At 45.4% G+C, this 26,856-nt stretch overlaps 1 protein-coding gene across 1 annotated transcript in view; it reads right to left on the bottom strand.

Moving 5' to 3' along the window:
- Positions 1-1,266: 1,266 nt before the first annotated feature.
- MICALL2 (MICAL like 2) overlaps positions 1,267-26,856 on the bottom strand; it is a 255,853-nt gene continuing 230,263 nt past the window's right edge. Inside the window, exon 18 of the transcript XR_014163038.1 lies at positions 1,267-1,303. The gene's annotated coding sequence lies outside the window, so the exon portion shown is untranslated. The remainder of the gene's footprint in view (positions 1,304-26,856) is intronic.

The following is a 26,856-nucleotide window of genomic DNA, read 5'->3' as shown; positions in this document are numbered from 1 at the left end:
TGGTGTTAGCCGTCCTGAGCCTGGCTCTGGCCAGGGAGGGCGGGTTATAAATAAAATTTATTATTATTATTATTATTATTTCAGACTTTGTAGTCTAAAGGACTGGTGAGTGAGTGGTGACATGACAGAGGTTTAGAAAATGGAGACAGTGGATGGAGAAAAGTTTTCCTTCCCCTCTCGGAACACTTGAATTTGTGGACGTCCAATGAAGTTGAAGGTCGGAAGAAGAAGAAGAAGAAGAAGAAGAAGAAGAAGAAGAAGAAGAAGAAGAAGAAGAAGAAGAAGAAGTTTGGACTTGATATCCCGCTTTATCACTCCCCTTCAGGAGTCTCAAAGCGGCTAACATTCTCCTTTCCCTTCCTCCACCACAACAAACACTCTGTGAGGTGAGTGGGGCTGAGAGACTTCAGAGAAGTGTGACTGGCCCAAGGTCACCCAGCAGCTGCATGTGGAGGAGCAGGGAAGCGAACCCGGATCTCCAGATTACGAGTCTACCGCTCTTAACCACTACACCACACTGGCTCACCACACGGAAGACTCAGTACACCCAAAAGTTAAACTGTGGAACTCACTGTGATGGCTTTAAAAGAGGATTAGGCAAATTCATAGATAATAAGGCTACCAATGACTATTAGCTGTGATGGCTACGCTGTGCCTCCACAGTTGGAGAAAATAATGTTTCTGAATCCTAGTTTCTGGAAACCACGGGAGGTGGGAGTTGTTTTTGTGCTTTCTAGTTTCCCACAGACATCTGTTTGGCTGCTAAGAGAGCAGGATGCTGAACTAATGTGCCATTGGCGTGATCCAGAAAGGCTTTCCCTATGTTCTTATGACCACCACACAAGCATTTTTCATACTTTGTGCAGTGGTACCTTGGTTCTCAAACGCCTCGGTACTCAAACAACTTGGAACCCAAACACTGCAAACCCGGAAGTAAGTGTATGAACTTTTTCCGGAAGCCAAATGTGCTCCATTTTGAGTGTTACGCTGAGGTCTGTCTGTTTTTGCTATTTATTTTGCGTTTTTGTTTTTGCGGCTTTTCTGTTTCGTTTTTGTGACTGTGCAGAACCCAGTTCAGCTACTGATTGATTGCGTGACTGCAGTACATTGTTTATTGCTTTCACTTTATGGGTCAATGGTCCCGTTGGATAGTAAAATTCATGTTAAATCGCTGTTTCAGGAGTTGTTTTTAAAAGTCTGGAATTAACCCGTTTTGCATTACTTTCTACAGGAAAGCACGCCTTGGTTTGGGAACGCTTTGGTTTGGGAACGGATTAAGTTTGAGAACCAAAGTACCACTGTACTTTGAAATGAAAGATGGGGGGGGGGAGAGAATCCTCTGCCTTCAATCACTGTGGCATTTCCTAGAGAGTCAATCCAGGACTCCCTCTCCCTCTTTAATAAATGTCACCTTCTCCAAAAGCCTGAATCTATTAGCCGAATTAATTACACAAGCATGCAAATGAGTGGTGCTGGCCCGGTTTTTCCTGAGTTTTGACATTTGGTTTTCCTCTAGCGCAGGATTTGGCACAGAATGCACACACTTGTTCTTATCACCTCTCGGGTTCATTCAAAAGAAGCCTCATTCATGACTTCCTGCTATCCTGTTTCTTGTTTTCCTTTTCTGGAAATGATGTAACTTCAAAAAACACCCCCCTTTCCTCGGTTCAAAGCCCGGCTACTGAACTTTGATTGTCCGGAGAAATTATTCACTGGTTGTAGGAGCCACACCAGGGGGTGGAAAAATGAGCCGGGATCTCCATAGCAATGCCCCTTCTTTTGCTGTTATTCGTGGAGACATCAAGACACATGAACAATTAATCCTTGATTTCCAGACCCAGGCGACTCGGCCAATAAAACAGCTGTCAGCTGCCGGTCCTGTTGAGGTGCAGTTTAATATCCCAAGAGAGGATAATTATTCTTATCTGATTTGGCTCAGGAATGAACTGAAGAAGCCTCATCCCGTTCGTTACCCAAAAATAAAATAAAATACAATACAATAAAATAAAAAAAGATTCCAGGTCTTCTGAGAGGGCTACACGGAGTCTAAATGGCTAACATTCGTGCCAGTCTTTACTCCATCTAACAGCTGATGTGTGACAAAATATAACCAGTAGAAGCATAGAGAATATTATTTTTAAGGGAAGGCATGGGACACCTGCATGCAAATGGTCCAACCCCCCCCCCCCCCCATAGCATCTCCAGGAAATACAGGGAAACCCTGGACAAAAGCTGCCGGCCAGTGTAGACACTATTCAGCTGAATGGAACAATGATCTGATTTAGTATAAGGAAACTCCCAAGCATTTTGGAAGGGACAATTGCTTAGCCATAGGGCACATAGAGACATCACCTTGCCAACAAAGGTCCGTATAGTTAAAGCTATGGTTTTCCCAGTAGTGATGTATGGAAGTGAGAGTGGGACCATAAAGAAGGCTGATCGCCGAAGAATTGATGCTTTTGAATTATGGTGTTGGAGGAGACTCTTGAGAGTCCCATAGACTGCAAGAAGATCAAACCTCTCCATTCTGAAGGAAATCAGCCCTGAGTGCTCACTGGAAGGACAGATCATGAAGCTGAGGTTCCAGTACTTTGGCCACCTCATGAGAAGAGAAGACTCCCTAGAAAAGACCCTGATGTTGGGAAAGATGGAGGGCACAAGGAGAAGGGGACGACAGAGGACGAGATGGTTGGACAGTGTTCTCGAAGCTACAAACATGAGTCTGACCAAACTGCGGGAGGCAGTGGAAGACAGAAGTGCCTGGCGTGCTCTGGTCCATGGGGTCACGAAGAGTCAGACACGACTAAACGACTAAACAACAACAACATATATAGGGTGCCTACATTCTGCATGGACTGGTCACATGGCAACATGTGCAAATGGCTTTAGATACCCATTAGGTCCATGAATTACCATATAGCATATATTCAACACAAAAAACTGTGACCATTTGTTGTTGACAAAGGACAGCTGGACATAGAAAGGGCCCCATTACCTTCAGTAGCTGAGGGCCTCATCAAACCTAAATCCGGCCCTGGCTAGATCCCACCACAACTGGACAGGGAACCTGGAGAGAGAGAGATGGAATCTCTATAGACCATAGCAGCTCCCTCTCCTTGACCCTCAAGCCTGCCCTGATGCTGCACCGAGTAGCCAGGTGGGCACAGCTGGGTGAGACCCTCCTCACCCACCCACATCTCAGTGATACAGACCAGATAGGTCTCCTTATTATGGATGAGAGAGCTCTTACTCCAAGCTGACCTGGCATTCAGCAACAGCAGCCACTGACCCAAGGGCTAGCTGAGGGCTGCCTGAATTGTACTGTAGTCCTATAGCATTTAGAGGAGTTGACAATGCCTGGCGAGATGGATCAATGGCTTGATGGACCAAGGCCATCAATTGCCCTTGGACCTCAGCAGGAGGAAACTTAATCCAGATTCTTTCTTTCTTTTTAATTTATTTATTTGGTTTTTCAGATTAAAAGTTTACAGTCACATATCCAACCAACAACACAAAAACAAGATTCCAGTGAATCTCCTGGACTCCCCTTCTCCCCTTTGTGGGTCCTATTTTTAATAATTTCCTCCTGCATCTTTTATAATAATCCAAATCTTTTACTTCTCCATTGTGTCCAAAATCCACCATTAAACTACAAGTGATATTCCAATCCTACTAACATTTTTTAACTGTTTACAATGGTCTTTAAGATAAGTTATAAAATTTCCCCTTTCCTTATTAAAATTTTGGTCTTCCTGATTTCTGATTCTTCTGGTCATTTTAGCCATTTCAGCATAATCCATCAACTTGACCTGCCATTCTTCTCTGGTCGGGACTTTATCTTCTTTCCATTTCTGGGCCAGAGAACTTAATCCAGATTCAAGCCAGTCTAACCTTTCTAGCACTGATATGACCATGACATGACTTTGTGGAGGAGACAGACTCAGACAACGCTTGACCCAAACCGAAAGAGGGACACCGGTAAGAGGTTTGGATTCGACGCCAAAATTCCAGAACCAATCCAGAGTTTGTAGCATCTTAGCTCTATTATCTGACCTAATGAAATAGATGGAAGGTGCTTCTTTATCCGATGAAAACCACTTTCCCCCTCTACGCCCACCTGCCTGGCCTCATTGATGATGATCAGAGTTATGATGATGTTTCGAGGAGCTGATGATTTGGCAGGGGGATACAGAACTGACTTCTTGTTTAAAGTTATGAATGACCTTTATCATTATCTTCCTTACCTCCCATCTCGAGAGGCTCCTAGAAGTAATGACCATGGAACTCAATTTAACATCCTCCGAACTCTTGTTTACTGAAGCCTTCAATTGAGATGGCGTGCCGGATTAGCGGATCGGCCCTGCGTCTGAAGTGCAGCTTAACGGGATCTGCGCGCGATGCGAGGACAGCCTTTGAGAGACCTTGGCAGGCCGGAGGGAGCTCTTGAATTTGAGAAGCTGTTGAAAACCCTGGGCGGGGAGGGTCACGGCGTAAGATTGATGGTGGGGCTTGGGTATCACAGCTCGCTAAGTACTGGGTAGGACATTAAGGGGCTTCCGGGGTCATCCTATTTGGTTCTGGTAATCAGTTCATCTGAGAGCTGACCCATTCTCCAAACTCAGCTGGGGAAGGCCGTGGTATTTCAAGTATTACGGCTGCCCTAATAACTTTGTAGTAGAGTCTGGGCATATTGTTTCCTCTTACTCTGCAGACATTTGCCATATCCCCCCAGAAATGTCAAAGCAATGAGGGTAAGGCAATGGCGAGAACTGAGGCATTGCAGGAAATGAGATTGCAGGAAATGGATCAGGCCACATGCATTTCTAAGTACAGCATTTTAAAAAAATTCCAGTAGCAGCCAGTCTGATGCCTCTGGGAATCCTGCAAGTTGCTTGGGATCCTGATACTTTCCCCCTATTCTCAGCGTAGTGAAGATAGACTGCTCCTGTACATGAAGATTCAATTAGTGATCATGCCTAGTAGCCGCTGATAGACCTTCTTCTCCTTCCTTCCCAGAGCTATCCAAGCATGTAGCCACCACTCTAGCTTGCACAATTAATGGCACTAATCTCACCCTGTGCCATTATTTCATTTTATTCCTGCCTGCTGGTAAGAATAATTTCTGGGCCCCAAGTCTGAGCGATGGGAAGAAGAATGTTATAAAGTGTTTATAATTTTACATACTTTTGCCCAGACCCATCCTTTCTGCCCCCCTCCAATGCCCCAACTGGCATTTTCTCTTTGGAAAGAAACATGCTAAATAGGTACAATTTGAGAGGTAAATCAGATAACCTTTAAACTCTAAATTTTGCCTCTTGTTCTTTAGTGCATGCTATGACATCATGGCTGGGTGAACCCCTGAATTTGGGAAGAAATGTCATGACATCCACGGCAGGCCCAGACAGGAGCCATGCAAGAATCAGGGATTTGCTGCCAATTTGCTATTGGGCCAAATTCAAGATTTTACTATCAGTTCAGTTTGGCCTGCACTGTGGAACTCCATGCCTTTCGACATCACTGTACTCTTTTTGGTCCCTTCTAAAATTATTTCTATTTAGACAATCCTACCCAGGTATTTAGAAAGCTGATGTGAGTCTTACTCTGTTTCTAATGTATCGTCATTCTAACTTTTAGAAAGTCTTAAATTATTGTTGTTACTTTTTCTCATGGATAATTTTATTGCTTTATCTTTTTTGTAAAAGGCTTTGAGGATTTTCTTTTGTACAGTCAAGCAGTGTAAATTTTTTAATAAAATCGATCCATCAATAAAAATAACTATATCAAACGCCTAATGTCTGGGGAACCAGCTTAGTTGAAGGATCGCCTTCCCACATCTATGGTCTCTTGACCGCTTTGATCTGCAGAAATGGCCCTGTTACGGTTGTCACACAATACCCATTGCCCAGTTGTAAGAATTTCATCATTTAGTATGGCGGCACCTATACTTTGGAACTCCCTGCCTATTGATGCCTTTGCTGGGCTCTTTCTGGCATCTGCTTAAAATATTTTGTTTTGTTTTGCTTGTACACATAGCATATAAAATCCGTTTGACATCTGCTAGGAGTCAATCTTGTGGAGTGCAGAAAATGCTCAGCTTTGGAACTCCCTGCCTATTGATACAGTGGTACCTCAGGTTACACACGCTTCAGGTTACATACGCTTCAGGTTACAGACTCCGCTATCCCAGAAATAGTGCTTCAGGTTAAGAACTTTGCTTCAGGATGAGAACAGAAATCGTGCTCCAGTGGTGTGGTGGCAGCAGGAGGCCCCATTAGCTAAAGTGGTTCTTCAGGTTAAGAACAGTTTCAGGTTAAGTACGGACCTCCGGAACGAATTAAGTACTTAACTGTATTAAGCAAGCACCCTCACTATTTTTCTCTTCCATTTTTATTTCAGCAAGCTTATCTGGATACGCCATTTACTTACGGCTTTTTAAGTTTATCAGTGTATCACCGATAATCGCTCCCTTGTTCTACGTACGGCGCTTCGAGGTGCCTGTTTATGCGTGTGTGTTTAATTAAACGGATTATAATCCCACCCCCCAATATAAATAAATAAGGCTGCGATCCCCGGACTGAGCCGATGAGAGATGGTGCCGTTTGGAAAGGTCACCGTAAGCCCAGAAGGTGAGAAGTGCTGTAACAACAGGTTCTCATGAACCGGGCTGACCTGAGCCAATCTCAATTGTGACGGTCCGTTTTGGCGAGGAGAGGGGCTGCAGCATCCGGGAGCCCGGCCGCTCCGACTGACAGCCCCGATTATTTAGAGCCTTCTTGGACAAGGAGCACAGGTGTTGCCCAGATGCTCGGGAGCCTGACATTTCTCTCACAGAGTAATAGGCCCTTCTGCCACCCCTCTCTATGGGAACCACCATTGACTCTTCTACGAGGAGCCAGGGGCCTATGAAAAGACAGTGTAAACACATCACAGAGCCTCGTGCATCTGTTACTAGGGGTAGTAAAAGGAAACACACAGGAACCCGGACGGGAACGGGGCAGAGAGAGAGAGAGAGCACAAAAAAGAAAATGCCAGAGAATAACCCTTGGCAAAAATGTTTGCTTATTCCTTGTTCAGGGTCAGGGAGAAGCCCGAATTTGGTTGAAAGGAGAAGGGCAGGGGCAGCCTGTTTTACTGCTGCTCTCGCGTTACAGAGAGAAGTTAGAAGCATGGGATTGCAGAGTTGGAAGGGACCATGTGGGTCATCTAGTCTGACCCCCTGAGATGCAGGAATGGTTTTAAAATTAATTTTGGTGTAAAAATGTGTGAGATTACGATATTGTATTTTATTTGCATTACCTAGAGCCTGTACTACTGATGAAGCCTAGGATGGTAAAACAAGGCTAATATTCCGGAAATCCTTGTCTTAGACTCTGTGAAAGGATTCTGTGGAACTGTAACAACGCTTCATGTGGATTATTGGACTCTATGAACAGACAGGTGGAAGAGAAACATGTATGGCCCTTATGCATGAACTGACTAGAGAATGAACTGATCCACTGGGTCTTCTGCTTTTTTCGTTGGACTTTATGAGACTTCCGATTTGATACAATGAATAGTATACCTTATTTATTCAAAAGTACAGCCGGTTATGTCTTGTGTGTTAGAATAGAATCATAGAATCATAGAGTTGGAAGAGACCACAAGGGCCATCGAGTCCAACCCCCTGCCAAGCAGGAAACACCATCAGAGCACTCCTGACATATGGTTGTCAAGCCTCTGCTCTGTGTTTATTGAGTATGTTTCACATAACCATAGGTTTGTTGTTGTTTAGGTATGCAACTACGGCAGCGAGAACTTTATTAGCGCAAAAAATGGAAGCAACAGGATATGCCAACGATCAGTAGCTGCAGCCATTGGACGTGTTCTGTTGGTTGTCCTGACTCTTGCAACATGCTGGGACAGAAATCCAAATACAGTGATACCTTGGTTCTCAAACACCTTGGTTCTCAAACGCCAAAAACCCGGAAGTAAGTGTTCTGATTTTCAAATATTTTTCGGAAGCTGAATGTCTGATGCTGTCGGCTATTGTTTCTGGGGCACCTGCACCAATCAGAAGCTGAGCCTTGGTTTTCGAACATTTTGGAAGAAAAAGGGACTTCCAGAACAGATTAAGTTTGGCGCTTTTGTTTTTGCTATTTATTTTTGGGTGTTGAGGCTTTTTCGGTTAATTTGTTTTTGTGACTGTGTGGAAACCAGTTCAGCTACGGATTGATTGATTGATTGATTGATTGTGTGGCTATGGAAATGGATAAAAGCCCCCCATCCAAACAATGACTATCATCAGTGAAGGTAAGGGGGAAGGGGAAATTATTTTAATTTTTAACATCTACAATACTGTCTTATTTATTTTATAGTACAGTACATTGATTATTGCTTTCATTTTATGGATCAATGGTCTCGTTAGATAGTAAAATTCATGTTAAATTGCTGTTTTAGGGTTTTTTTTTCAGAGTCTGGAACAAATTAATCCATTTTGCATTACTTTCTATGGGAAAGCACGCCTTGGTTTTGGAACACTTTGGTTTTGGAACGGACCTCCGGAACGGATTAAGTTTGAGAACCAAAGTACTACTGCAAAGAAACACCAAATGTATAAAAGCAGCAGCATTTCCTCTCTTCCTCTCTATCTCTCTCTCTTTTTGCCGGAAATAAACAGCACAGGGAAGGAAACAGCCACAGAAGCAGACTGGCGATCAGTCACCGATATTGAGGGATCTGTCACGAGAGTATAACTGGGGGTTGAACAAAGAGACTTCAGAACCCGTCAAACATTTTCAACATCCCTTTTCTAATTGGCAATTTTGTAATATTAATTCACAACAGATCTGATTTCTGGATTCCCACTGGCTCCCCTCAGGAGGTTTTGCGTGAAATCTATTTGAAATGGTGTGTCAGGGTTTCCAACACCCCCCTCCTCCCTTCCTTCCTTCTTCCTTGAAGTCACCATCTGGCTGATAGACTTGAGTCTGTTCTAATACAGTGACCCAGCGAATCACTGTTAAACAATTCCCCTGGGCTCACGGTCCTCTCGCAGGCAACCCATCGAGGGAAATGCTGTGCGGAGAGAGACACGGAGAGATGCGCAGAGCAATAGGGGTGTATTTTGAATGAATTAAGCTGATGGATTGTAAAATAATTTGATTTATGGGGAAGGAGAAATCTGTGGGGGCGATCTCGTCCGGCTCCCTCGCACTTTGGTTGGCTTGGTTTGGTTTCCAAGGATGTGGGTGATCCCTTGGCTTTTAATTAATGTCAGGGCCGCTCTCTCTGGAACGGTGCCAGGTTCAAACCCTAGTCCAAAGCAATATAAGAAAAAATCTCACAATGAAACCCATGCAGGTTTCGGCAGAATGCCAATTCTGTGGAGGAGACAGGGAGACCAGACAGAAGGTTATGAAAATCTTGGCCTATCATTCAACATCCAAAAAACCCGAACTCCTTCAACCAACAAGCACAAAACAGCAACTCTTCAGCGCCACAAATCCAACTCAATGGTGTAACATTGGAAAGTGTCTCCTACCTTGGCACTTTTCCTACCTGGGCAGTTATCTTTCCACAAGGGCTGACAATGATGCCAAAATCCAGAATCGCCTGAGCTCTGTGAGTGCAGCTTTTTCCCAATTGAAGTGCAGAGTCTTTGATGACTGGGACATTGGCAGAGGAACCAAAATGCTTGTTTACGAAGCTATTGTACTACCAACCTTACTGTACGCTTGTGAAACATGGACCACTTATAAACGCCATCTCCAACTCCTCAAAAGATTCCATCAACGGTGTCTCCAGAGAGTTAGTGTGGTGTAGTGGTTAAGAGTGGTGGACTCGTAATCTGGTGAACCGGGTTCGCTTCCCCGCTCCCTCCACATGCAGCTGCTGGGTGACCTTGGGCCAGTCACACTTCTCTGAAGTCTCTCAGCCTCACTCACCTCACAGAGTGTTTGTTGTGGGGAAGGAAGGGAAAGGAGATGGTTAGCTGCTTTGAGACTTCTTAGGGTAGTGATAAAGCGGGATATCAAATCCAAACTACTACTACTACTACTACTACTACTACTACTACTACTACTACTCTTCCTCTTCTTCCTCCTCTTCTTCTTCTTCTTCTTCTTCTTCTTCTTCTTCTTCTTCTTCTAAATTTTTTTACGCATCACTTGGGAAGACAGGCAAACTAATGCCAGTGTACTGGAAGAAGCAAAGATCACCAGTGTTGAAGCAATGATTCTTGAACATCAACTTCGTTGGACTGGTCATGTTGTGAGGATCATGTCGTGAGGATCACTCATAACCGTGTAAGATTGTCTTCCATGAACATGGTCTTAACAGTGAGTCCACAAGTGACTGTGGAGGCCAATTCTGGATCCACACATCCTTCCACAGTGAGGACATTGGTTTCCGGGTGGGAGTTGATCACGGTGTGGTTGTGCCAAGCGTGCCTTCCTCTTAGCATGTTTCTCCCTTGTGTCCTGAGTTCGAGTGTCTTCAAAGCCCATGACATCTTTGGTAAAGGCTGTTCTCCAACTGGAGCACTCACAGGCCAGTGTTTCTCAGTTGTCGGTGTTTATACTACATTTTTAAAGATTTGCTTTGAGAGAGTCTTTGAACCTCTTTTGTTGACCACCAGCACTATGCTTATCATATTAAAGTTTGGAGTAGAGTAATTGCTTTGGAAGAAGATAATCAGGCATCTGCACAACATGACCAGTCCAACGAAGCTGATAATAGTAATGATAATAATAATAATAATAATAATAATAATAATAATAATAATAATAATAATTTATTACTTATAACCCGCCCATCTGGCTGGGTTTCCCCAGCCACTCTGGGCAGCTTCCAATAGGAGATTAAAAATACATTAAAACATCAGTCATTAAAAAACTAAAGATCCTAAAAGATCCTTGCTAAGATCCTTGGGTGAGCACCTTCTCTAGGCACGGTTTTAACAATGAGTCCGTAAGTGACCGTGGAGGCCAATTCTGGATCCACACATCCTTCCACAGTGGGGACGTAGGTTTCTGGTGGGAGTTGATCATGGTGAGGGTTTCTCAAGCGTGCCTTCCTCTTAGCACATTTCTCCCTTGTGTCCTGAGTTCGAGTGTCTTCAAAGCCCATGACACCTTTGGTAAAGGCTGTTCTCCAACTGGAGCGCTGGCAGGCCAGTGTTTCACAATTGTTGATGTTAGCAGATGGTACTGACCTGCAGACTTATTTCAAGGCAAACTGGGTTTTAAATGCATTCTGTTGCCTTTTTCATTATTGTTTTTCACTGGTTTAATTTTATTACAGTGGTACCTCAGGTTACAGGCGCTTCAGGTTACCAACGCTTCAGGTTACAGACTCTGCTAACCCAGAAATAGTACCTCGGGTTAAGAACTTTGCTTCAGGATGAGAACAGAAATCTTGTGGCGGCGGCGCGGTGGCAGCAGGAAGCCCCATTAGCTAAAGCGGTGCTTCAGGTTAAGAACAGTTTCAGGTTAAGAACGGACCTCCAGAACAAATCAAGTTCTTAACCCGAGGTACCACTGTACTTTGCAGTTTATAATGATGTTTTTGAAATGTTGTAAGCTTGGGAGAAAGGTGAGATATAAATACAAAATAGGAATAAATCACACACACACACACACACACACACACACACACACACACACACCTGATTCTGATCCTTTTACCAGCTCACGCAGCTCCCTCTAAGCCGCTGTTTCCTCAAGCCTGAATTGTGCCTTCCAATATTTTGCAAATATTATTCTTGCGCCCCTAAATCGTTGCAACTTGCCTATTGAGCAACCCCCTGCCAAAGCGAATAGCCGAAGGAACAGATGGAGCCTTTGGGCCTTCCTCTCCTGAGTTCTTCTGCTCCGAGCGCAAGCCTGATCAGCTGTTTTCCCATCCTTGATGCTGGGAAGAGGGGAAGCAGCCTTTGCTTGGCTTCTGCGAAAGGTGGACGCCAGCCAGCCACCGGCTTCTGTTTGTAAATACAGCTGAAGATCTCCTCCGATGGACTCACGCTGCTGAAAGCCCACCTCAATGGTGGGAAAGTGAAAAGGTAAACAAAGGCTGCTCGTTCCCACCAGCCACTGGACTCCACCAGACTTTTAAATCTTCTACCTCTAGAACAAATTGATTTCTTGCCAGTCGGCAGACTTTTTACTGATGTTGTGGCTGTTCTGGTTGAAGACAACCAGGTGCAGAGAGCTGGGATAATCTTCTCTCCCCACCCTTTCTCTTTTCGCTGTGTCCTGTTCATCGCCCCCTTCCTCAGCTCATAGACACACTGATCTGAAAGGAGGAACTAAGCCTATCCCAGAGGGAGCGACCCACGGGTGCGGGGGGGGGGGGGAGAAGGGAAACCCAATATGGGGAAAGAATGAGCCTTGCCAGGATCTGGAGACTTATACAGGTTTGCGGCGCAGTCAACAGCAAGGTCACACCACTCATTTTGGATTCAAAACTAACTTGGGCCAGACCAGTTCAAGCCTTGAATGAGAAACACCAAACTTGCCTGACCAGAGATTCTCAGAAGACTGGAGTAAATTTACGGACTATTTGAAAAGTAATTGTGATGAACAGATTACGCTAGTAGGTTTGCAAGAAGTTTTGTAAGGTGAATCATTTGAAATATTGCAAGAAAGAGAATGAGGAGAATTATTAGTTAAGGATAATTAAAGGTAATATGAAATTAAGAGATGCATAGTAAGTGATAAGAACGGAAAATCATCAGAGGAGTTGACGGAAGTCCAAAATTTATTGTATAAGATGAGTTGTTGTGTGAATGATAATTAATATGTTAAAAACTAATAAAAAAGTATATAAAAAAAGAAAGGGGGGCTCAGAAATTGAAGGTCAGATATGCTTCAAAAATGCCTGTTCCTTCTCCCAGTATCTCTGCTGTTATGTCTTTACTCTGTATATATAATTAAATTAAATATTTTTCCCCTCTGTATATAATTTTTTAATTACATTTTCCAAATATTGCTGTTGCATTTGGCAAGGTTTAGTGGGAAGACACCCCAGTGAAAATTTCTGTTACTATATATCTTATATATGGCTGTTTCTTTGCACAGTCGTACCTTGGAAGTTGAACGGAATCTGTTCTGGAAGTCTGTTCGACTTCCAAAACATTCAGAAACCAAAGCGTGGCTTCTGATTGGCTGAAGCCAATCGCACGCACATCAACGAAGCCACCAATCATCTGCACACTCACTGAAAGAAAGCGCTGGTCGGTCTCCCAATTGCTGCAGCAGCCAATAGCCAGCAGACATTTACACACCCACCAATCACCAAATAACACACCTCTGACAATCTCCCGCTCATGGCAGCCAACAATCGCCTGTCCCACCTCCCAACTATCCATGTATAAGACAACCCCCAATTTTCAGCATAATTTTTTAATAAAATAACCTTGTCTTATACACAGAAAAATACGGTAAATATGGTGATAGTATTTCAAAAGACACCTCAGCAACTGCAGTGGGTGCATGATGGCAGACATAGTGCACAGATATTTTACATGCCTTTGCACCAGTAACACGATTGACCAGGCAGATCTAACTTCTAGAGACCGTGGAAAGGGAGCTGAACACTGACCGGGCAACTTTAGCAACTCATACCAACAGTATTTTAATAAGTCATTTCCAAAACACAAAAACAGGAACAAGGTCAAGTTGGTGGTTACATTAAAATCAGCGTAGCAAATTATCCATGACTTAACTCCCATTGATTTTGCCAGAACTGAGTTTAACTGGCTTACTCGGAATCCAGGGATCTTTGAAGGACTGGAAGACAGGGGCTGCCCCCTGGATAGTGTAACCATTGGAAGGTAGGTATTTGCACAATCCATATGTCACCTCCAAAGAGTTTTCTGAATTATCAACAGAGGGAATACATTACAAAGATGTTATTGGATTTATCAATAGCCAGGAATCTGGAAGATCATTTCCAAGTATATATAAAATGGTTTGGTCTGTTTAAGGAAAAATGGGATCAATTGAAGAAAGGTTAGACGAAAAGAAAAATGAAAGATGAATCCAATTAATGGAGTCACTGTAGATTGGAAGCAACAAATGCTATAGAGAAAAAAAGTAGTATTATAATTTGAAATTGACGATTACATTAAAGAGAAGATTCCTAGTCCTTGTAGAAACTATTGTGCTTAAAGACATGCAATCTGAATCCTGAAATACTGCTCACAAGGGGAGGGAAGTCGTTTATATTTACTCTTCAATCAATGTTCCCTTTGTAATGCAGTCACGGTATGGAAAACAAATAAATATATTTATGATTAAGGAGAAGGGGGGGGAGGAAACGATGGGAAAAGCTGTGAGTGCTCAACACTTTTAAGACTCTCAAAACAATCTCGGTTTTCTTCCCGCAAATCAGTGAAACAGGGATCCGGGATCCTGCAGAGCCAGCTCCAGCGCTTCCTTTGATTGCGGACATCTATCTCTTCCTTGACAACTTTGCCTGTTAGCAGAGAGAGTCGGCTGTTTAATTCACCTGACTTGTTAAGAGCTCCCTGGTCCCCCCCCTTCTATTCTTGTTTGCTTTTTCTGAAGTTCTGGGAAGTCAACGATCTCGCATTTGCAGGCTAAGTGCGGAGTTCCCGTCGGGTGACTAAAATTCACAAATAATCTGGCAATTTGTCCACTGTCTCGGGAGCCCGCGGGGAAGCTGATCACTGCAAGAGTTTTTGGTATAAAAGAGGGAGATTGATGAGCTGCCCGGAATGTGGGGCTGGCTGGCAGCTTCCCAAAGCTGAAGATGAAACGCTACAAGCAAAGGGAACTCAATTGGCAACGCCGTCCGTGATTGTTCCTGCATCCTGGGCGGACTCTTGATTTGGCAATCCTTGCTTTAAAAGGCGCCGCTGCTGAAACCTCAAGTCCCCGCTGCTCAGATAGACTGCTCCAGGCTCATACGCTCTTCTGCAACAAAACAGAACCGGATTAGCTGCCGCTGTCCAGAACCTCATTTTTTAAAATTGCATTTATACTCCACTTTTATCTCCAAAGGGGACGCGGGTGGTGCTGTGGGTTAAACCACTGAGCATAGGACTTGCCGATCAGAAGGTCGGCGGTTCAAATCCCTGCGACGGGGTGAGCTGCCATTGCTCGGTCCCTGCTCCTGCCAACCTAGCAGTTCGAAAGCATATCAAAGTGCAAGTAGATAAATAGGTACCACTCTGGCGGGAAGGTAAACGGTGTTTCCGTGCGCTGCTCTGGTTTGCCAGAAGCGGCTTAGTCATGCTGGCCACATGACCTGGAAGTTGTATGCCGGCTCCCTCAGCCAATAGAACAAGATGAGTGCCGCACCCCCGGAGTCGGTCATGACTGGACCTAATGGTCAAGGGTCCCTTTACCTTTACCTTTTTATCTCCAAGGAACTCAGGGTGGTGGGCATGGCTCTCCCCACCCCTCATTTAGGTAGGTTAGTCTGAGAAGCAGTGAACAGCCCAAGGAACTTCACGGCCAAGTTCGGGCATTTGAACCCTGGTCTTCCATGTCTCAGTCCGCAACTCTAATCATTGAGACACACTGCCTCTCCCGTCATGCCCTTGATTATCTTCTCCCTGCCCCATTGGCACCCTGGATGTGCTTTACAGCGTTAGGCTGAGAAGCCGGAGCCTCTGTGCCACACTTCCTGACCTGCTGCCCACACTAAGCCTCAAAGCAATCTTCTCACAGAAGATCTCGGAGACAGGCTTAATTATTCTGTGCTGGGAAAGGAAAATCCTGGGCTTGGGTCACAGAGGGGGAAAGTGGTACCCTTCGAGTGTTGTTGTACTCCGACTCCCATCATCGCTAACCATTGGTCATGCTGGCCACGGCTGCCAGAATTGAAATTGAGCAGTGCTTGGAGGGCACTACATCCCCCATCCCTGTTTGAGGCCTAGGATTTTGCTTCCAGTAACAACCGATGGGACCATGTGCAGGACTGCCATCAGCACTTGGCATCACTGGGCAGCTGCTCAACCTGTGCCAATCCTTGTCCTGGGCTACCAGGGAGCCTCACCTCACTCCCATTTAAATTTCCCACAATATCCTCAATACAGCATCATTCTGGGGCATCGTGGGAAAGGAAAATGGAGCTGGAGCCAGCAGATTGGTCCTCACCAACTGTAGGCAAGGATGGAAGCCTGCCAGCTTTGGTTCCCTCAAATTTTCCAATCTTAAATTTGGTTCTCCACATTTCTGCAGCAATTTCTGGATTTCCTTTTTTTTAAAAAAAAAAATCCTGCTGAAAATTCTTTAGCATTTTAGCGTGACATTCCCCCACGAAGCACAGTCTTGACCAAAGTACACCTTTTGGCAAGCCATTTCTCCTAATACAATGCATTTTGTATGCTACTTGCACAAATATATTCATTTGTAGGCACATTTTCTCTCGATAAATACGTCTTTGTAAACACTGTTTTGGAGAACTGAATTGCAAAATTCGGGTGAGTGCAAATTTCAAAGGACGGCTGCATTTCGGTTCTCAGTAAGTGCGAAGATGATAAATTTGGCAAACTGGATTAAAGTTCTCTGCACATCCCTATCTCCAGATAAGTCCACTGGGACAAACATAAGAAGGGAAATTCCCAAAGCGAAACTTGAACCCGGGACCCCATCAGACCTGGAGTTGGTCCTATCAGTTAACCTTCTCATCTGTTTTTACCTGAGAGATGCCACCCACACCATAATTTAAAGTGATACCACTTTAAGCAGCTGCGGCTCCCCGCAAAGAATCCTGGGAGCTGTAGTTCATTAAGGGCGTTGAAAGTTGTTAGGAGGCCCCTATTCCCCTTTCAGAACTACATTTCCCAGACTGGCTTAACCATCAATCCCAGGGACCTTTGGGAATGGCAGCTCTGTGAGGGGGACAGGGAGCAACCTAATGCCTCTCCGTCCCCTTAATAAACTACAACTCCCAGAATTCCCTGGGCTAAGCCACAACTCCTTAAAGTGTATGGTATGAATCTGGCCTCTCCCTTTTTGGCAGAGAGAAAACACACTGGACAGCATGTCTTGTCTTTTCTTATTGATTGATTGATTGATTATAGTGTCCTATTATATTTATATAAGGGACACGGGTGGCACTGTGGGTAAAACCTCAGCGCCTACGACTTGCCGATCGCATGGTTGGCAGTTCGAATCCCCGCGGCGGGGTGAGCTCCCATCGTTCGGTCCCAGCTCTTGCCCACCTAGCAGTTCGAAAGCACCCTTAAGTGCAAGTAGATAAATAGGTACCACTTTCTAGTGGGAAGGTAAACGGCGTTTCCGTGTGCTGCTCTGGTGCCAGTTCGCCGGAACAGCTTCGTCACGCTGGCCACGTGACCTGGAAGTGTCTGCGGACAGCGCTGGCTCCCGGCCTCTAGAGTGAGATGAGCGCACAACCCTAGAGTCTGTCAAGACTGGCCCGTACGGGCAGGGGTACCTTTACTTTTATTATATTTATATTATTATATAGGATTGTTATCATTAATTCATTAATGCATTGTCCCTTAATGTAACAGAAAAGCTATCACTCCTTTATTAATGGAACAAATTCATATATACTACAGACTCGATAGAAAACCTTATAATCATGGTGTTCTATTTATCCGTTTATAAAAAAAATCTATATATTCTGCCATGCCATAAAAATACATCAAAGCAGTTCCCAGCACTAAAACATAAAACCGTGGGTAGGCAAACTAAGGCCCGGGGGCCAGATCATTGGAATGTGCCCCCAAATAGGAACATGGACCTTGTTAGCCTGTACAGAGGGTGGAACATGGTACATACATATGTGTTTAAAAACCTCTGACTTACGTGTGGCCTGAATGCAACCTGATTATTTTGTTTAACAAATGTATACAGCCCTTGACAGTCATAAAACCTTGATGTGGTTTAAAGCGAAACCAAACACAGAAATATATATATATATATATATATATATATATATATATATATATATATGCAGGTTTTGGTGTCCTCGGGTGTCTTCCCGTGTAAAAGTTGGGGTGTCTAGGCGACGTTTCGACGAGGTCTCACTCGTCATCTTCAGGCTGGTGCTTTCGGCTTCTTGTTACTGGAACAGAGCAGGATCTCAGTGTTTGAGTTCCTATAAATACTGTTGAGGGGGTGTGGTGTATAGCCTCCAATGTTCTGGGCAGAGAGGAAGTTCCCAGGCTAGTGTGCCTTTTCTTCTTTTGTTCCTTAATTACTTGAGGGATAACTTTTACACGGGAAGACACCCGAGGACACCAAAACCTGCATTCCTGTACCCGTGAAAATCTACGAAAGCATATATATATAACTACGAAAGCATATATATATAACCAAAAAATAGCCAATATCCTCAGAAACCCCAAGGATAAAATCCAGTTGGAAAACCAAGGGGTCTATGAAATACCCTGCAAAGTCTGCCCAGCCACGTACATTGGACAAACAAACAGACGAATAAATGCACGTATCGCAGAACACAAGAATGCCGTCAAAAAAGAAGAAAAAACTTCCTCTCTTTTCCAACACATGAAAGAAACAGGACACGAAATTAATTTTGCAGATTCCAAATTGCTCTTTAACATGGAACATCACCACAAGAGAATAATCATGGAAGCCATCGAGATAGAGAAACACCCTCACAACATGAACAAGCGTGACGACACATCCCGCTTGCCAGACATCTGGAAATTAGCCCTCCCCACAAAAACTGACACCAGATCCAGAGGCACACAGAACGCTATCACCAATCAACCACACCAGACCCAAACCCAGACCCTCTCCACAGATAAATTACAGACACCATCCAGTAGCCAAACCATGGTGGCACCTCCGGATGCTGCACCCCCCTGCAATCCCTACACAGATCTGGCTGACACAGGCCACAAAACCACAGCTCGCCCCTATACACGAAGCCAAGCCAGAGCACAACTAAGTGCAGTACAGCCATCTTCTCAGAAAAACTCTTCACAAAGTTCAAGAGGTCAAGACACAAAGACTTTAGCAACTAATCCACACCTAATGACCCACCTAAGTGGTACTCAGGATATCACTCAAGAAATCACTCAAGATATCCCTCAAGTAATTAAGGAACAAAAGAAGAAAAGGCACACTAGCCTGGGAACTTCCTCTCTGCCCAGAACATTGGAGGCTATACACCACACCCCCTCAACAGTATTTATAGGAACTCAAACACTGAGATCCTGCTCTGTTCCAGTAACAAGAAGCCGAAAGCACCAGCCTGAAGATGACGAGTGAGACCTCGTCGAAACGTCGCCTAGACACCCCAACTTTTACACGGGAAGACACCCGAGGACACCAAAACCTGCATATATATATATATATATATATGATACTTATTAACAAACGACAGATATTTTAAAAACATACACAGCTCATTACAATCAACAGCAAGCGAAAAACAGATTAAAACAGTGCTTTTTTCTTTTAAAAAATAATGTTTAGGGGTACTCTCATTTTCCTACTCATATTGCCCCTCAGTAAGGCCAGACTTAGATTCACAAAATCTTTAGGGGTATGTGTACCCCTGTGTCCCCCCAGAAAAAAGCACTGGATTAAAACATGTCTAACTTCTTCATGTCTGCAAAAATGTTATAAGCAGGTGTCCAGTGGCAGGGAGTTCCAGAGGGCCATTTCTGCAGGTGGAAGTGGTTGAGTGGGCATATATGGAACTAAGCAACCCTGCAAGCAAACTGGTCCCAAGCTGTTCAGGGCTTTATATACTATATGGCAAATTTGGGGGGAAACTCCACAAGCTCATCAGAAGTACATTCTCTGGTAATCGAGGGAAAAGAAGGGTGTGACTTGTCAATTGATAACCTCAAGGCTGGACTGCTGTAATGTCCTCTACGTGGGGCTGCCCTTGAGGCTGTTCCAGAAGCTGTAAAGGTAAAGGGACCCCTGACCATTAGGTCCAGTCGTGACCGACTCTGGGGTTGCGGCGCTCATCTCGCTTTATTGGCCGAGGGAACCGGTGTATGTAGCCAGCATGACTAAGCTGCTTCTGGCGAACCAGAACAGCGCACGGAAACGCCGATTACCTCCCCGCTGGAGTGGTACCTATTTATCTTCTTGCACTAGGTTGGCAGGAGCAGGGACCGAGCAACAGGAGCTCAGCCCATCGCGGGGATTCGAACCGCCGACCTTCTGATCGGTAAGTCCTAGGCTCTGTGGTTTAACCCACAGCACCACCCGCATCCTCCAGAAGCTGTAGCTGGTGACAAATGTGGCAGGGGGGCTACTTGGAATTACACGGGCTTCTAATCAAATACAGAGCCAGGTGTGAGGTTTTGACTTTGACCTAGGGGCTTTGGCCTTCGTCCCTTCCGCCCTAATAAATCATTGCCTTCCTCTGGCAATGCCTTCCTGGTGGTGGCTCCCCTTTTGTGGAAGCATCTTCCCTCCGCACGCAGGCAGGCACAATCCTTGAGGACCTTTCAGCTCCTCCTAAAAACAGATTTGTGTATGCAGGCCTTTGCTGCGGTCCGATTCCAGTTTGCGATTTCACTTGCCAGTGCCCAATTTCAGGTGCTTTTATTCTATACAGTGGAACCTCTACCTGCAACCATAATCCGTTCTGGAGGTCCGTCCGGAGGTTGAAGTGGGTCGCTGGGAGAGACTCCATTGTGTGCAGGCGTTTCTGCGCATGCCCAACCGGCGGCAAACTCGCCAGTTATTTCCTTGTTTGCCTCGGACGTTGGGCGAAATGGACACAAGCGGAGGCGGACGTAAGAAGAGGTTTGACTGTATATGGACTTATTGTTATATAATTTTATTTTGGGGAGAGAGGGGGGGGAAAGGAGGCTATCTCAAGCCTGATTTGGGAGGCGGAATAAAAGCATTTCAACAAGAAATAACGAAAAGACAGAGATGAAAGTGAAAGAAGAGATTGGGTGAGATTCCAGCATTTAATTAGACAGAGAACGTTCTAGGAACATTGCAGGCAAATTGCATTGAATTTCTCTGATTTATCCTTCCGGTAGATGGACAGGTCTAAAAAATCTAAACCTGCAAAATCTATTTACAGGTTGGGGGTGAATAATATGAGTCTACACTTCAGTGCTTTGACAACGTCGGTTCCATACAGAGCGGAAATGAACATTTGCAGGCGTTTGAAATTCATCTCCCAAATGTGCCCTCTGGATTGCTGGATTCTACCTGGATGTGGAGTTTGTTTTGTTTTTTGGTTTTTTTTTAGTGCAAAATATCAGCTGCCTTGCCTGCCATTTTTTCCTATTCCCCTAATTAAGAACATAAGAAGGGACTACTGGATCAGGCCAGTGACTCTTCTGGTTCATTATCCTGTTCTCACAGTGGCGAACAAGGTGCCTCTTCCACGGTGCTCCCTTTGCAACCCATGCTATAGTCCATTTCAGGGCAGAAGGAGTTAATTATGGCTCCCCTGAAACCCCACCCCCTTTTGCTTCCACATGCACGGTTGGGGTGCTTAGGTGCTGGGTCAATTTTTCAAGGCAGGGGTCAGAACATGCCACCCACTACTGGGGCCCCTATACATACACATGCCAAAAAGCCTCAAAATTTATCAACGGGTTTCAGCTATCTGTTCACACAGACAGCCAAGCCTGGAAACTTTTGACTTGGCATTCGTTTTAATTCCTGCATCATTCACTCGTACGCATGCAGGGCCAGATTTAGGCTTGATGAGGCCCCAGGCTACTGAAGGTACTGGGGCCCTTTATATGTCCAGTTGTCCTTTGTCAACCACAAATTGTCTCTGTTTTTTGTGTTGAATATATGCTACATGGGAATTTATGGACCTAATAGGTATCTAAAAGGGACGTGGGTGGCACTGTGGGTTAAACCACAGAGCCTAGGACTTGCCGATCAGAAGGTCAGCAGTTTGAATCCCTGCGACGGGGTGAGCTCCCGTTGCTCGGTCCCTGCTCCTGCCAACCTAGCAGTTCGAAAGCACATCAAAGTGCAAGTAGATAAATAGGTACCGCTCCGGCGGGAAGGTAAACAAACCGCATTTCCGTGCACAGCTCTGGTTCGCCAGAAGTGGCTTAGTCATGTTGGCCACAGGACCCAGAAGCTGCACGCCGGCCCCCTCGGCCAATAAAATGAGATGAGTGCCACAACCCCAGAGTCGGTCATGACTGGACCTAATGATCAGGGGTCCCTTTACCTTTAGGTATCTAAAGCCATTTGCAAATAACAAAATATGTATTTATCGAAGTAATTGTTACAACCAGTCCATGCAGAACGTAGGCACCCTATATATAGAAATGAGCAAACCAGTGATATTTGAGGGAGCAGGCTAGCAGGCAGGGCCCATGACTTACCCGTATTTTTCGCTCTATAACACGCACCCGACCATAACACGCACGTAGTTTTTAGAGGAGGAAAATCCGTAGGCATGCCACCTGTAGGCATTCCCTCCATAACACGCACAGACATTTCCCCTTACTTTCTAGGAGGAAAAAAGTGAGTGTTATGGTGCAAAAAATATGGTACATCATAGGAGTCCACACAACACAAAACACTGTTGCTGTATGTAGGTTTGATTTTATTAGTTTTTTATTTTATATTTTGGAAATGTACATATGGGGGTTTTTTTCCCATAAATTTTTTGGGGGGTCCCCAAGAGAGCGGGGCCCTAAGCTACAGCTTGTTTAGCTTAAACATAAATCCGGCACTGGACTGGATGCAGTCAAGGCGGAGGCTTCCTTTGTGTGGCAGAGGCTCTTGCCTTGCCGAATCGCTCTCCCTGTTCCCTTTGATGCTTGCTCCACATAATGCGTTGACAGCCTGTGTTTTGTCAGTTGTTTTACAATGTTGACAAGGAAGTGTGTGTTTTCTTATGCGCAAAGCCCAGCCCGTTCCTTCGAGGGAGGCAGCTTCGGAGGGGTCAGAGGATGGAAGAAACTCGTGAAATTTAGCTGCACCTTGTGATGTCCAGGCGTGGGAAAGGGAGGGGGGGCACAAGATGACCGGGGCCATAATGAAAAGCCAGGCAGGGACTTAGAAGTGCCTTCAGGCCCCCTGTCTCTGCCTTTTGCCTTCATATTATAAGCAGCTCAAGGGGGTGGGGACCAGAAACCTGATTTTCAAAATTCCTTTCTTTTCAACACCTGCTGAATACTTTTCTATTCTGCCAGGCCTAGGCAGGCAATTAAAAATACTCCTTACACGATGGCTAATTGATTCTTGTTTGCAAGTTTTGGTGGGGTTTTTTTTACTGCATGGTTTTATGCAGGGGTCAGCAAACTTTTTCAGCCATGGGCCGGTCCACTGTCCCTCAGACCTTGTGGGGGGCCGCAATGGCGTAGCGTGGGGGGTGCAGGGGGGCCAGCCACACCGGGCGCAACATCTGGGGGTTAGGGGGCACAAATCCACGGGTTAGGGGGTGCAAATTACTTGCCTTGCCCCGGGTGCTGACAACCCACGCTACACCACTGGGGGGCCGGACTATATTGGGGTGGGGGGAATGAATGAATTCCTTTGCCCCACAAATAACCCAGATATGCATTTTAAATAAAAGCACACATTCTACTCATGTAAAAGCATGCTGATTCCTGGACCAGATTCAGAAGGCGATTGGGCTGGATCCGGCCCCCAGGCCTTAGCTTGCCTGCCCATGTAGTAGATCTTGCTCCAATTCATGACTAAGATCCCATCCTATTGGACCTGACATAGGACTGAACTTGGGGTGTGTGTGTGTGTTTGGCAGGCAGACATTTCTACCTGCTCTTCAAGACGAGACAAGTCATTCCGGCAGCCTGCCTTCATTAGAAACACTGAACATAATCACCATATTTAATGCTTTTATCATGACTCAATGGATCACTGAACAGAGGAGCTACAGAAAGACAATTAGAAGCGTTCGTCTTTACTCAAAATTTCCCCCCTCTCTCCAGCTTTTGTCTGAAGACTTATTTGTTCGCTAATTGCAAATATATAATTTGGTAGGGAGACTCTAGCTGCATTCGCTGCGTGGTTAATGCGCTGACCGGGCAAGTTTAGTGCGTGGATCCTTCCATTGAAAGGCTAAATCCATATCTAGCCATCTGGATTTGCGTGCTGAAATGCAGTTATTTATTGCTATTATTACTATTATTATACGTGCTGGTTTTTTTTCTAGAAGAAGAGGTGCTGGAGCTCATCTTGTACTTCTCCCTCATTTTCTTGGAACGGCAATGGTGCTCACTGAGAGGTGCTGGAGCTGAGCTCCTGGGAACTCTGGCTGGGAAAGCCCTGATTATTATTAAATGTACAGTGGTACCTCTGGATACGAACAGGATCCGTTCTGGATCCCCGTTCGCATCCTGAAGCGAACGCAACCCGTGTCTGCGCATCTGCATGTACATGGGTTGCAATTCGCCACTTCTGCTCATGCAGGTGACGTCATTTTGACTGTCTGCGCATGCATGAGCGGTGAAACCCGGAAGTAACGCGTTCCGTTACTTCCAGGTCACCACGGAGCGCAACATGAAGCAACTCCAACCAGAGGTATGACTATTTCTATCTCACCTTTCTCCCAAATTGGGGATTCAAGGCTTAGAAACACCATCGCCCCTTCAGACACAGGCCTCTGGACCAGCATTCCCAGGGGCCTGTGTTTTACAGAGAATTTTGCAAATTTATGGCAGATCCACCGTATACATTTTAAGCAGATGTGAAGCACATTTGAAGAATACTGGGAACTGTAGTTTGAGGCAAATGGGAGCTTTGCGAGGAGGAAAACTACAGCTCCCAGGATTCTTCTCGGGGTGGGATGAGGAAATCATGTACTTTAAGCATGTGTGGAATATATTTTAAATGCATAGGATGGATTTGACCTCCCATCCTTTGCCCTCTGATGCCGTCACAACCTGCATCCAGAGAAAAGAGGAGCCTTGTTTGGCTTCCTCAACGAGAAATGAAGTCTTTGGCTCACTAAGTAGGAGGGTAAAGGGAGGGGAGGCGATTGATTCAAGGTTTGGGGTATTTGAATGAGGGCCCCCCGTAAGTATTAGTGATCGGTTTGGAATCAATGACCCCCCTCTTGGCTCTGGATTACACAGGGGTTCCTGGAACGAGGAAGACCGACCTCCTAGGAGAACGTGCTAAGAGACCTGATTACTCCCTTCGTCCCATCCGAGCTCAGTGGGGGATTGGAACAGCAGGCAGACTCTTAGCTAAACACTCAGAGTGAGAAAAACAACTTTCAGGTGTGGTTTACGATGTAGCCCAAACAGTTCCCACGAGCCGACTCCATGCGGGAAGCCTCCCTGGATAGACCATCGCAAAGAGGAACCCAGGCAAACTCCGGCACCATTCCAACCCAAACTTTCGCCTGGTTCCCATTAACACCCCTCTCCCGCAAACCTATACGTTTCCCTATAACAGGGGTAGGCAACCTAAGGTCTGGGGGCCGGATGCGGCCCAATCGCCTTCTCAATCTGGCCTGTGGACGGTCCGAGAATCAGCGTGTTTTTACATGAGTAGAATGTCTCCTTTTTTACAGTCATACCTCGGGTTGAAGTAGCTTCGGGATAAGTATTTTTGGGTTGCGTGCTGCGGCGACCTGGAAGTAACGGAGCATGTTACTTCCAGGTTTTGCCGCTCGCGCATGCACAGACGGTCAAAATGACATCATGTGCATGCGCAGAAGCGGCAAATCGCGACCCGGCACACGCAGACATGCGGACGCGGGTTGTGTTCGCTTCTGGATGCAAACAGGGCTCTGGAACAGATCCCGTTTGCATCCAGAGGTACCACTGTATTTAAATGCATCTCTGGGTTATTTGTGGGGCATAGGAATTCGTTCATTCCCCACCCCCAAATATAGTTCAGCCCACCACATAGTCTGAGGGACGGTGGACTGGCCCACGGCTGAAAAAGGTTGCTGACCCCTGGCCTAGAAGCTGGTCAATGAATTATAAATTCAGTTCCGAAACATAAGGCCTGGAAACGATGCCTTATGAGGAACGGCTAAGGGAGCTGGGCATGTTTAGCCTGGAGAAGAGGAGGTTAAGGGGTGATATGATAGCCATGTTCAAATATATAAAAGGATGTCACATAGAGGAGGGAGAAAGGTTGTTTTCTGCTGCTCCAGAGAAGCGGACACGGAGCAATGGATCCAAACTACAAGAAAGAAGATTCCACCTAAACATTAGGAAGAACTTCCTGACAGTAAGAGCTGTTCAACAGTGGAATTTGCTGCCAAGGAGTGTGGTGGAGTCTCCTTCTTTGGAGGTCTTTAAGCAGAGGCTTGACAACCATATGTCAGGAGTGCTCTGATGGTGTTTCCTGCTTGGCAGGGGGTTGGACTCGATGGCCCTTGTGGTCTCTTCCAACTCTAGGATTCTATGATTCTATGCACCAGTAGCAAAAACAGATTAAGAGTTTTGATTTGCTGGGGCGTAGGATTGACTCAACTCCCCCCTGCAACCTCTAAGCAGGAAATGAAAGTTGCATCATCTGCTAATTCACTTTCCCCCAGGCTCGCAACACCATTGATCACTTGGACTACAATTCCCATCATAAGAACATCGGAAGAGCCTGCTGGATTCGGCTGATGGCCAGTCTAGTCCAGCATCCTCTTCACTGGAATCATCTCCATCCCTGGAGGTTTTTAAGCAGGGGTTGGAAAGCCATCTTTCTTGGATGCTTTAGTTGTGATTCTTGCATTCCAGGGGGTTGGACTAGATGACCCTCGGGTCCCTTCCAACTTCATGATTCTACGATTCTTTGATTTGATGTTGTTCTCACAGGGGCCAACCAGACACATGTTCAAGCAGGACCTGAGCACGAGGGCACTCTTCTCCATGTCCATGGTTTGGAACAAGTCGCATCAAGAAGCACTTACTGCCTCCAGCCATCGTAGTTAGTATCCACCATGAATTCGTCCAGTCCTTCTTTGAAACCCTTTGCCCTT

The sequence above is a fragment of the Podarcis melisellensis genome (assembly GCF_964234715.1).
Source record: "Podarcis melisellensis genome assembly, chromosome: 14".
NCBI classification, from domain to species: domain Eukaryota; kingdom Metazoa; phylum Chordata; class Lepidosauria; order Squamata; family Lacertidae; genus Podarcis; species Podarcis melisellensis.
Note: the sequence above shows the minus strand (reverse complement) of the source record. Positions and strands in the feature narration are given on the sequence as shown.